Source organism: Pan troglodytes, chromosome 3 (assembly GCF_028858775.2).
Source record: "Pan troglodytes isolate AG18354 chromosome 3, NHGRI_mPanTro3-v2.0_pri, whole genome shotgun sequence".
Lineage (NCBI taxonomy): Eukaryota > Metazoa > Chordata > Mammalia > Primates > Hominidae > Pan > Pan troglodytes.
The window spans coordinates 154,328,403-154,339,818 of record NC_072401.2 but is presented as its reverse complement, the minus strand read 5'-3'; the positions used below and the strand labels follow the sequence as shown (position 1 = coordinate 154,339,818).

At 39.6% G+C, this 11,416-nt stretch overlaps 1 pseudogene; it reads left to right on the top strand.

Annotated features, from left to right (window-relative positions):
- Positions 1–10,091: 10,091 nt before the first annotated feature.
- Positions 10,092–10,972, top strand: LOC742787 (small ribosomal subunit protein eS1-like; annotated as a pseudogene).
- Positions 10,973–11,416: the final 444 nt, after the last annotated feature.

The following is an 11,416-nucleotide window of genomic DNA, read 5'->3' as shown; positions in this document are numbered from 1 at the left end:
ATTCATTTGTTCACCCAGTTTCTGATAGCTCCTTTTATATCATCCTAGAATGAAAGTCAGGGGCACAAGGCCGGGCGCGGTGGCTCACGCCTGTAATCCCAGCACTTTGGGAGGCCAAGGTGGGCGGATCTCGAGGTCAGGAGCTTGAGACCATCCTGGCTAACACGGTGAAACCCCGTCTCTATTAAAAATACAAAAAAAATTAGCCAGGCGTGGTTATTTGCTAGGAAGGAAGATCTAATTATTCTTTAGGTTAAAAAACAAAACAAAACACAACATAACTAGAGACCACCTTTTTGGGGGCAGTTGGCTGTAGTCCCAGCTACTCGGGAGGCTGAGGCAGGAGAATGGCGTGAACCCAGGAGGCGGAGCTTGCAGTGAGCCGAAATCACACCACTGCACTCCAGCCTGGGCGACAGAGCGAGACTCCATCTCAAAAAAAAAAAAAAAAAAAAAAAAAAGTCAGGGGCACAATAAAGCTTCATAGACTTTTTAAAAAAAATTAATAGGCTTTACTTTTTAGAACAGTTTTAGGTTTACAGAAAAATGAACAGGAAAGTACGGGGAGTTCCCATATACCTTCTTCCCCTACCACAGCTGCCCTTATTATTAATATCTTGCATTAGTGCAGTACATATGTTATTTATAACTGATGAGCCAATATTGATACATTATTATTAACTAAGTCCATAGTTTAGGACTCAGATTTGAACCTCATTAGGGTTCAATTTTGGTATTGTACATTTTATGGATTTTGACATATATATAATGACATGTATCTAATATTACAGATTATACAGAATTGTTTCATTGCCCTAAAAATCCCTTGCCCTGCTCTCCACCGATTTATCCTTCTTTCCCTCCCTGTGAACCCCTGGCAATCATTGATCTCTGTAGTTTTGCCTTTTCCAGAATGTATGTAGTTAGAATCATATGTATCTATTGCAAACTGGCTTCTTTCACTCAGTTATATGCTGTTGTTTCCTCCACATATCTTCATGATTATAGACTTTAAACACTTCGTCATCTCTATTAAACACCTACTATGTGCCATACATGGTGATGGGTGCTGAGTAGACAAGACAAACAAGATTACTGTTCTTGATCTAAGCTTTGAAATTGTCCAATATTCAGTGTCCAGCAACAATGAATTTTCCAAGGCAACAAGCACTGTTCCCGGTATGCTGAAGCTCTTCTCTTCATTCCCTGAGGAAATCACTTGCTTACATCATCATCTATGAGGAGATCAATGTTACCCATAATCCCATAACTGATTTACCATTTTCCAGACTAACTAGTACCAGCTCCTTCATGTAACAGGAATGAGCCCTCCTGGTTTAGTTTACAATGCAGATCCTCTTCTAATTTTTTTTTTTTTTAAGAGACAGTGCCTTGCTCTGTCACCCAGGCTGGACTATAGTGGTATAATCATGACTCCCTGCAGCCTTGAACTCCTGGGCTCAAACCATCCTCCCACCTCAGCCTCCCAAGTAGCTGGGAGCACAGCTGCATGCCACCATGCCCAGCTAATTTTATTTATTTGTTTATTTTTTTGTGGAGACAGGGCCTTGCTATGTTGCCCAGGCTGGTCTTGAACTCCTGGCCTCAAGTGACCCTCCTGCCTCAGACTCCCAAAGCGTTGGGATTCGACACTGAGTCACGGCACCTGGCCCTATTCTAATTCTTGACTACAAAACTTGATGAAGGAAGAGAAAGGCAACTGCCCCCAAAAAGGTGGTCTCTAGCTGTGCTGTTGTTTTGTTTTTGTTTTTTAACCTAAAGAATAATTAGATCTTCCTCCCTAGCAAATAACTAACATACATCAATTCATTTCTGCCTATTGTCAGCAATGAAATCTAAAATTATAATTAAACTTTCAAAAGACAATTTATGAATCACCAATAATATTGATGAAAAAATACATAAGGCATCCTCCAAGTCTTTGGCTGGTTTTTCCCCCCAAGATAGGCAAGATACTCTTATATATGGTAGGTTTCATTGGATTAACAAATGGAAGAATCTAGTCCTAGGTTCTAATCAGTTTTGTTTCATTTAAAAACATTTCATGTTTCATGCTTCTTATCCTTGTTCATTATTGTTCACTCTTAAGATGGAACTAAATTGATGGATCTCCATGATAGTTAATGGCAGTTTTAAGTTTTCAGTGAATGTGGGGCATAGTTTACCGTAATTTAAGGAGCAAGAATTTATCCTTTTACACGGAGAGTACTTAAGCCATTTGAATTCTGCTGTGTTTATCTCCTGATAAGACTAGATAATGTTAGAAATTGAATATATTACCAAACAAAGCAGTCTAATTGTACATATAATATTAGAAACAATAGTTCTAAGAACATGAAAATATACAGCAGACCAGTAAGTTATTTTAGTTTTGTTTCCCCTTTAAGCACTGAGGTTTTCTGTACTACCCGTGTATTACAGTTATGAGAACCAAACCGGTTTTAGCCAGATTAGAAAATAGACTACATAGGATGATATCATGATGCTCGAAGAGATGAATTAAATAATTAAATCTCTGATTAATACAGGAACACAATGGTGATACTGAGATACCCTATTTGTCATTGAATCTTTTCCTAGATTTTATTTTAAAGTCTTAGGCCTACAAAAGAGGACTGTCAAAATGGTTATTAAATCACAAAGAATGTGAACGCCCACAAACAGACAATTCTTTTCATCCCTGCTGCAAGAAAGAAATCTATAACTGAAAGATAAGAAAATCTGGAAATGGGGCTATATGTAATATATTAAATTTTATATCAAGAATTGTGCATCTGTTTATGACCAAAAAAAAATTTCTATACCAAAGATAAGAAGGGGATGTGATGATTTCAGTTATTCAGGATGATTACTATTGGTAATAAAAAAGAACATTTTAAAATGAAAAATATTTAGAATAATAGCTTTTTTCCCCTTGTGGTCTATCTTCACTTGTAGGATGTAGCTGAAATTCTTTGCCTTAGAGATAATTCTTATTTTCTTTGAATACAAGCCTGTTACATATTTTTTCCTTCATGAATCTGTCCTTAGATGACTTAATCACTGCTGCTGTTTTATTTGCTTCTTTTAATGAGGGAAGTAATATACGGAAGGAGCAGAAAATTGTTGTCAGACGAATGGGTGCCTGTGACTTGCCAGGCCCTAGGACAGGTGTGGCAGGGCATACAAGATGAGTGAGTCCTTGTATCCCAGTAGTTTGTAAAGGAGCCAATGCTGGCTGGAGCCATGTTGGAGCCCAAGGCTCAGGAAGAGTCAGTAATACTGATCCTGTCTTTATTTTAAATTCTGATATTTTGTTCAACATCAATTTCTTGCATTATTTTGATTTGCTAAAACATTTATTTAAAATACTATATTATACACAATTAGAAAATGGAGTTATTCAATATGTACTGAATATGGTACATTCTGCAAGATACATTTTATAAAGGTGGGGGAATGTTCTAGATGAAAAGGGTCTAAAGAGACATAACTAAATGTAATGAGTGAAACTTGATTAGATACTAATTTGAAAATACTGGGTTACTGAGTTACTTGGCAACCCCTTAAAATTTGCAACTCAAGTAACTGCCTCACTTTGCCTCCCCCTGGTCCCAGCCCTGGAAAGAACACCAGGGGCAGGATGAACCGTGGGTGGAGGTGCCTGTGGGAATGAACACACATCTGGTTAGGGTGAGAGTAATCAGCAAAGCTTCCAGAAGAAGCTTTACAGGATGAGTAGGATTTCTGCCTGTCAGAGATAGCTGAAGGGAGAAGGAGGCCCATGTGGAAAGAGGGCCTCTCAAGCAGAAAGAACATGGATAAAGGCATCAGCAGCACAGGCTTCAGTCAATCTGGGATGGGATGTACATAAGGTAGTAATGGGAGAAAAGGCAGAAAAGAAAGTTTAGACCCTTCTGTGAGCTCCCTCTTTAATTCAGTGGGCAATTAATGAGCAGCCACTGAATTTTTTTTCTTTTGATTTTAAATGAAAGTGCATTTTAAAATGTTTTCTGAAATTGTTTTCAGGCACTTTCATAAAATGTAGTTTAAAACTTAAAGTGTATTGTTGCTATTGTTTAAGATAGATGCCTCTTCAAATCCCTTGTAAAGTGCGGTAAGTGGAAGTAGGATATCAGAAATTTAGAAGCAAGTACATTCTGTCCCCTCCAGCTTTTTAGAGTATTGAATTATAATTGATATGCAGTAAATTGCACATATTAAAAATGTACAACTTGGTAGTTTTGATGTATGTACAGAACTGTGGACCATCATCACAATCAAATAACGTACATATCACCCCAAAAATTTCCTCAGAGCAATCCACTTTTCCTTCCTTTCCCCACTCTACCTCTTCCCCAGATAACCATTGATCTGCTTTCTGTCACTATAGATTAATTTGCATTTTCCAAAGTGTTATATATATGGAATTATGCAATATGTACTGTCTATGCTACAGTCAAGAAGATGCTTATTTTTTCAAAAGGTGGAGGAATGTTCCAGATTAAAAGACTAAAGAAATAAAAGAAAAAAAAATACAATGGGCGCAACTTGATTGAATGCTGGTTTGAAAACACTGTAGATACCACTAGGGAAAATTTGAATAGGATTGAATACAAAATGGCAATAAGGAATCATTGTTAATTTCCTTGCCTAATGTTGCATTTTGAAGCATTTAGGGGTAAAGTGTCACAGTTGCTATAATTTATGTTTAAATGGTTCTGGAAAATATCTAAATAAAGCAATATAGAAACACTTTAACAACTGTTGAATCTATATAGTAGGAATATGGGTTTCCTACATAGTAGGACTATTTCAACTTCTCTGTATGTTTGAACTATTTAATAATAAAAGTTGGGAGGAAAATAGGACAGAAAATTAAAAATTGGGACTGTCCTGGAAAATGTAGGCTGTAATCAATCACCAAGTCCTTTTCCTATCAGTGTCTAACTTCTCACTGGTATCTTCTCTACGTTCAATCTCAGCACTTCACACCTGATTTAGAGTAAGCATATACCCTAAACAAAAGTAATAAACTTTGACTTTCACCTCACATCATATACAAAACGTAACTTAAATTTGATGATAGGGCCTACATGCAAAAGCTAAAAATACAAAAAATTAGCTGGGTATGGTGGCTCATGCCTGTAATCCCAGCTACTCATGAGGCTGAGGCGGGAGAATCCCTTGAACTTGAGAGGCAGAGGTTGCAGTGAGCTGACATCGCGCCTCTGCACTCCAGCGTGGGCAACAGAGCAAGACTCTGTCTCAAAACAAACACACAAACAAACAAAAAAACCTATAAAATTTCTAGAAGAAAACAGAGGGAAAAATCTCAGTGACTGTGGGTTTGGCAAAGATTTCTTAAATATAACACAAAAAGCTTGGACTATAAAAGAAAGAAAATCAATCAATTGGGCTTCATAAAATTAAAATGCAAATTAAAACCACAGGGAGATACCATCACACACCTGATAGAATGGATAATAGTAAAAAGACTGACCAAACTAAGCATTGATGAGAATGTGGAATTCTCATGTACTGCTGGTGGGCATGTAAAATGATACTCTGAAGAACGGTTGAACCATTTCTTTACAAATTACATACATACCTGCCAAATGTAAATGTATATGAATACTTATGCAGCCATTCAACCCTTAGGTTTTTCTCTCAAGAAAAACGAAAGCAAAAGTCGAAACAAACATGAGTCCACAAATGTTCCTAGTAGCTTTATTTGTAATAGCCCCAAACTGGAAACAACTCAAATATCCATCAACAGGTGAACAGAAAAACAAATTGTGATATACCCATACAATGGAACTCAGCAATTTAAAAAAAAAAACAATCGTTGATACAGGAGGGAAAGAAACCAACTCAAAATAATTATGCTAAGTGAAAAAATCCAGACCAAAAAGATTTGTCTAATTATTTCCTTGTGATGGTGTTTAACTTACACCTCTATGTTTTGGAAGTTAGGCCTAAAGGCTTGATTTATTTTTGGCAAGAATACTTCCTAGATCATGCTGGGTCCTTCATATTGTATCACATGAGGAGGTAAATAGGCTGTTTCACTGTGTGATGCTAAATTTGATCGTGTGTTTAAGGTGGTGATTGCTAGATCTCTTTTCTATGAAGGTATATTTTTTCCTTAGCAATTAGCAAGCAATCTGTGTGCTGTACTTTAACCACAAGTGAATATCTTGTTTGGCATTTACTTTTTCCTAACAGTTTTAGTGTCCATTGGTAATCCTTGCCTAAATTGATTATTCCATTGTTTGTTTGTTTGTTTGTTTTAAAAAAGGATTGATTTTAAACATTCTGTTATTTCTTCTCGATGCATTAGCTGTTTTCTTCTTAGGCAATTGAAACCGAAAAGTTTTTGAATGGAACAACTTTTTCATGTTTGATTCCCTTGACAAATTCATATTCGCTTCTTATGGCTCCACTCAATTAACCTCTCTTCTCAAACTCTAATAGTTTCCTTCTCCTTCCTAGTCACAGAGGCTGTTTTCAAACTATATTGCAAATATCACTTTTTTTCATTCACTCATTCGTTCTAAATTTTTTTTGTGTCCATACTATGTCTTAGGCACTGTTCTGGGTATAAGGATGTATTATAGTGGCAAATAAATCAGATGAAGTCCCTGGCCTATATTCTAGTGGAAGTGGAGAGACAGATAAGAAAATAAATATAAATATTGGCTAGGTGCGGTGGCTCATGCCTATAATCCCAGCTCTTTGGGAGGCTAAGGCAAGTGGATTACTTGAGGTCAGGAGTTTGAGACCAGCCTGGGCAACATGGTGAAACCTTGTCTCTACCAAAAATACAAAAAATTAGCCAGGCATGGTGGTGCGCACCTGTGGTTCCAGCTACTCAGGAGGCTGAGGTGGGAGGATTGCTTGAGCTCAGGAAGCAGAGGGTGCAGTGAGCCAAGATCACACCACTGCACTGCGCTCCAGCCTGGGCAACAGCGCCAGACCCTGTCTCAGAAAAAAAAAAAAAAAAAAAGAGAGAAAGAAAGACAAAGAAAAGAAATAGAAATATAATAGAATGTCAGGTAGAAGTAAAAGAAAGCAGCTGAAGAGGAAGGGCAATGATGAGGAAAGGTGATGAAGCTATTTTAGGCAGGAAGTCATTGGAACATGTATAGCTGACAGCCATCAGTGCCCTGCCCACATCCCCCAGGTCCTTTGGGATGATCTAGTATAAGCCAGTGTTACTGGAAGCATCTGTGACTCTCTGCCTGTGGCCCAAGGGCTTCTCTCTGTCTCTGTGGCAGGTCCATGCTGGGGGAACAGCTCTTACCCAAGGGCAAATGGGAGTTGAAAGACAAACACCCCAGCTTTCCTGCCCCCGCTGGGTGGGAAAATTTTGATGTGTATTCCACATCTCCCAGAGGTTTTTGGTGGGATTGAGCCCCAATTGTTCTCAGTGGGTAACTTGGCGATTAAATATTCTGCTGGCCTCTTTCCTTTGCTGGCTCAAGTCTTCACTACTCTACTAGTTCTTCCTGGTACATTTTACACTTCAAACATACCACTTGTACTCAAATCCTTAGTTTTGGAGGAACCTAGCTTAAGTCAGGAAGTCTTAGGAATGGCCCAAGGCAGAAGACCCTCAGAATGAGATTCTAGCATTGGATCACTTGCTGGCCAACAAAGAGCAGGTCAACAAAAACCCCATCACTGTTAGTAAGTGGGGCAGTGATGATCTCTGGAGTGCTATAGCATCACTATTACTAAGAGTCTTGCCTGTGATTAACTGCGGTAGTGTGTAGGTGGCGGGGAAATGCACTGGCTGATAGAGTAGCTCTTGAACTGAAAGATACAGGGACAATGATAATTATGAGAACTGTGGAGCTGGTTGCTTGTTGTTAACTGCTAGAGAAGCCACAAAGGAAGGAAATAGCAGGCTCAGGTGAGGTAATCATTGACTTAGAGCACGGGTTAAAAGCCAGAAATCTTTCATGGCATCATTTAAAGGGAGTCTCATCTGTAGACAGAGGGTAGAATGAGCTGAAGAATAAGACCCCAGGTTTGATCTTAAATACAACAGAGCTAAAAAGGAGGCTGAGTTCACAGCCCACCAACTTTCTTTCTTTCTTTCTCTTTCTTTTCTTCTTTCTTTCTTTCTTTCCTTCTTTCTCTCTCTCTCTTTCTTTCTTTCTTTCGCTCTCTCTCTTTCTTTCTTTCTTTCTTTTCTTTCAGGGTCTCACTTTGCCACCTAGGCTGGAGAGCAGTGGTGCGAACATGCCTCACTGCAGCCTCAACCTCCTGGGCTCAAGTGATCTATCTACTCTCACCTCAGGCCTCCAAGTAGCTGGGACTATAGGCATGCACCACCATGCTCAGCTAATTTTTTTTTTTTTTCATAGAGACGAGGTTTCACCATGTTTCCCAAGCTAGTCTCCAACTCCTGGCTCAAGCAGTCCACCCACCTCAGCCTCCTAAAGTGTTTGGATTATAGGTATGAGCCACTGTGCCCAGCCCCCAAATTTCTAATGCTAAAGCAAGGGACCTGAAAAAGGAGAGGGGCCCTGAGAGTTCCGATGGAGATATTTGGGTAGATGGGCTCAAGGACCTTAAAACCCCAGATTCCTCTTAAAACTGAGAGTGAGAATACTCTGGAGCCTTTCTCCTTGCTAGGAGAAATCAGACTTCTGGTGCTCGGAGACTATGCCAAGGCCTCACGTAGCAAGGGCAAATGCCTTGCAGGATGATGCTTGTCTCTAAGATCCATCCCTACCTCTCTTCATTTCTTCTAGACCAATAATGAGAAATCTTATTATGAGCCAAGCGAGGAAATACTGTTATGTGAAGAAAGGGGTTATTCACCAAAAGCACTGCAAAACCTGGCAAATAGGTACTAGCAGGAAGTGGGAGAACTCTCCTGGAAATGAATCTTAAAGTTGCCAAATCAGGGAGGGCAGAATATAAGACTGAATAGCGGACAGTTTGTTAATACAGGTGTATTATTCAGTGACACGGGACTCACTATCCTGGTAGAATGCCCAGAACTGTACCTAATACATTGCAGAAACAGCTCCTTGAAACTGAAAATAATGATCAGATGGAGATGCTGGAACTTCTTAGAAGAGAGATGAAGAAGAGGTCAGCAAGTTCAAAGAGATTAGAAGTAAGAATGCATTTTTTTTTTTTTTTGAGACAGGGTTTCACTCTGTCACCCAGGCTGGAGTGCAGTGGCACAATCTCAGCTCACTGCAGTCTTGACTTCCTGGGCTCAAGCGATCCTCCCACCTCAGCCCTCTGAGTAGTTGGGACTACAGGCATGCACTACCGTGCCCAGCTAAGTTTTGTATTTTTTGTAGAAATGGGGTTTTGCCATGTTGCTCAGACTGGTCTTGAACTTCTGGGCTCAAGCGATCTACCCACCTCAGCCTCCCAAAGTGCTGGGATTACAGGTGTGAGCCACGGCACCTGGCCAAGAATGCATTTACTATGTAATACCAGAGAACCCACCAGCCAACAATGTTCCCTGGGAGGTCCTAGAGGACACTCCCTTACTAAAGTGATAAGCAATATGCTAGTATATTCTGAGAAGCTCAGAACTGCTTGTCCTCTAGATCAAGATTGATGGTAAGAAATGCCCCAGAGTAAATGGGAATAACAGAATTCTAGCGGCCAGGTTGGTGGTACTAGACCATCAGAGGCCCTGGCGATATAATTATGGTTATGTGTATCAGCCTGAATAAGTTAGGAACCTAATATTGAGTAGGAAACAAGTGAATCCCAGCAGAACACATGAGTCATTCAGATTTTGAAAATATGCAAAATGCCTTTTGGCTCTCTGAGCAGCAAGAACAAGTGCCTCACGAAAGGCAGCAAAAGGGGAACCAAGAAGAAAGTGGTTGATCTATTTTCTTTTTTTTTATTTTTGAGACGCAGTCTTGCTCTGTCACCAGGCTGGAGTACAGTGGCGTGATCTTGGCACACTGCAACCTCTGCCCTCCAGGTTCAAGCGATTCTCCTGCCTCAGCCTCCCGAGTAGCTGAGACTACAGGTGAGCACCACCATGCGCAACTAATTTTTGTATTTTTAGTAGAGACGGGGTTTCACCATGTTGGCCTAGATGGTCTCGATCTCTTGACCTCGTGATCCACCCACCTTGGCCTCCCAAAGTGCTGGGATTACAGGCATGAGCCACCGTGCCCGGCCTAGTTGATCTATTTTCTAAGAAAGACTGGTAGGATGTGAAAGCACCTGCTATGTTCAACATAAGAAATATTGGAAAGACACTAGTCACCAGCAATGAAGGAACCAAAATTGCATCAGATGGCCTCAAGGGTCATGTGTTTGAAATGAGTCTTGCTTATCTGCAAAATTATGAAGTTGCATTTTGAAAATTCAAGCTGATTACTTAAGGTGTCCAGGAAAAACTGCCTAACTTCCATAGCATGGATCTTACCTGTGGCAGAATGTGTTCCATGGTCAAAAAATGGCAGACATGATTGAAGCTCATGTTGATGTCAAGACTACTGACGGTTACTTGCTTTGTCTATTCTGTACTGCTTTTACTAAAAAACATAACAATCAGATATGGAAGACCTCTTACGCTCAGCACAAACAGGTCTGCCAAATCTGGAAGAAGATGATGGAAATCATGACCCGAGAGGTACAGAGAAATGACTTGAAAGAAGTGGTCAATAAATTGATTCCAGACAGCATTGGAAAAGACATAGATAAGGCTTACCAATCTATTTATTCTCTCAATGATGTCTTCATTAGAAAAGTAAAAATGCTGAAGAAGACCAAGTTTGAATTGGGAAATCTCATGGAGCTTCATGGCGAAGGTAGCAGTTCTGGAAAAGCTACTGGAGAAGAGACAGGTTCTAAAGTTGAATGAGCTGATGGATATGAACCACCAGTCCAAGAGTGTGTTTAACACTCAGACATTTAAAATGGCAAATAAAAAGTCCTATTTGTGAAAAAAAACATGGAAAATGAAAATTTGTGTGTGTGTGTGTGTGTGTGTGTATCACAGGTGGGTGAGCACAAAACTAGAATAATGGTTACTTCTGGGAAAAAAGGGAAGAAAATGGGGCTAGAGAGATGTATGCAGGGACTGCTACGGTACTGGCAATATTCTCTTTCTCAAGCCAGCTGGTGAGTACACAGGTGTTCAGTTTATTATTATTCTCCATACACATGAATAATGGTTTTTTGAACATACTTAATATTTAACAAAAAATAATGTAAGAAATAGAGCCTAACCATAGTTCTCTATGTTTTTGACTCACAGTAGAGGGTAGTAAAAGGAACATGAGTTCCTTTGGCATTAAGTAGATCCAAATTCAAGCCACAAAGCTGTATAACTTCCGGGATGCTACAGTCTCTTAGTAATAGGTTTCTCACCAGTAAAATGGTTTTGGTAATAGTTACCCAGCAGGGTCATAGT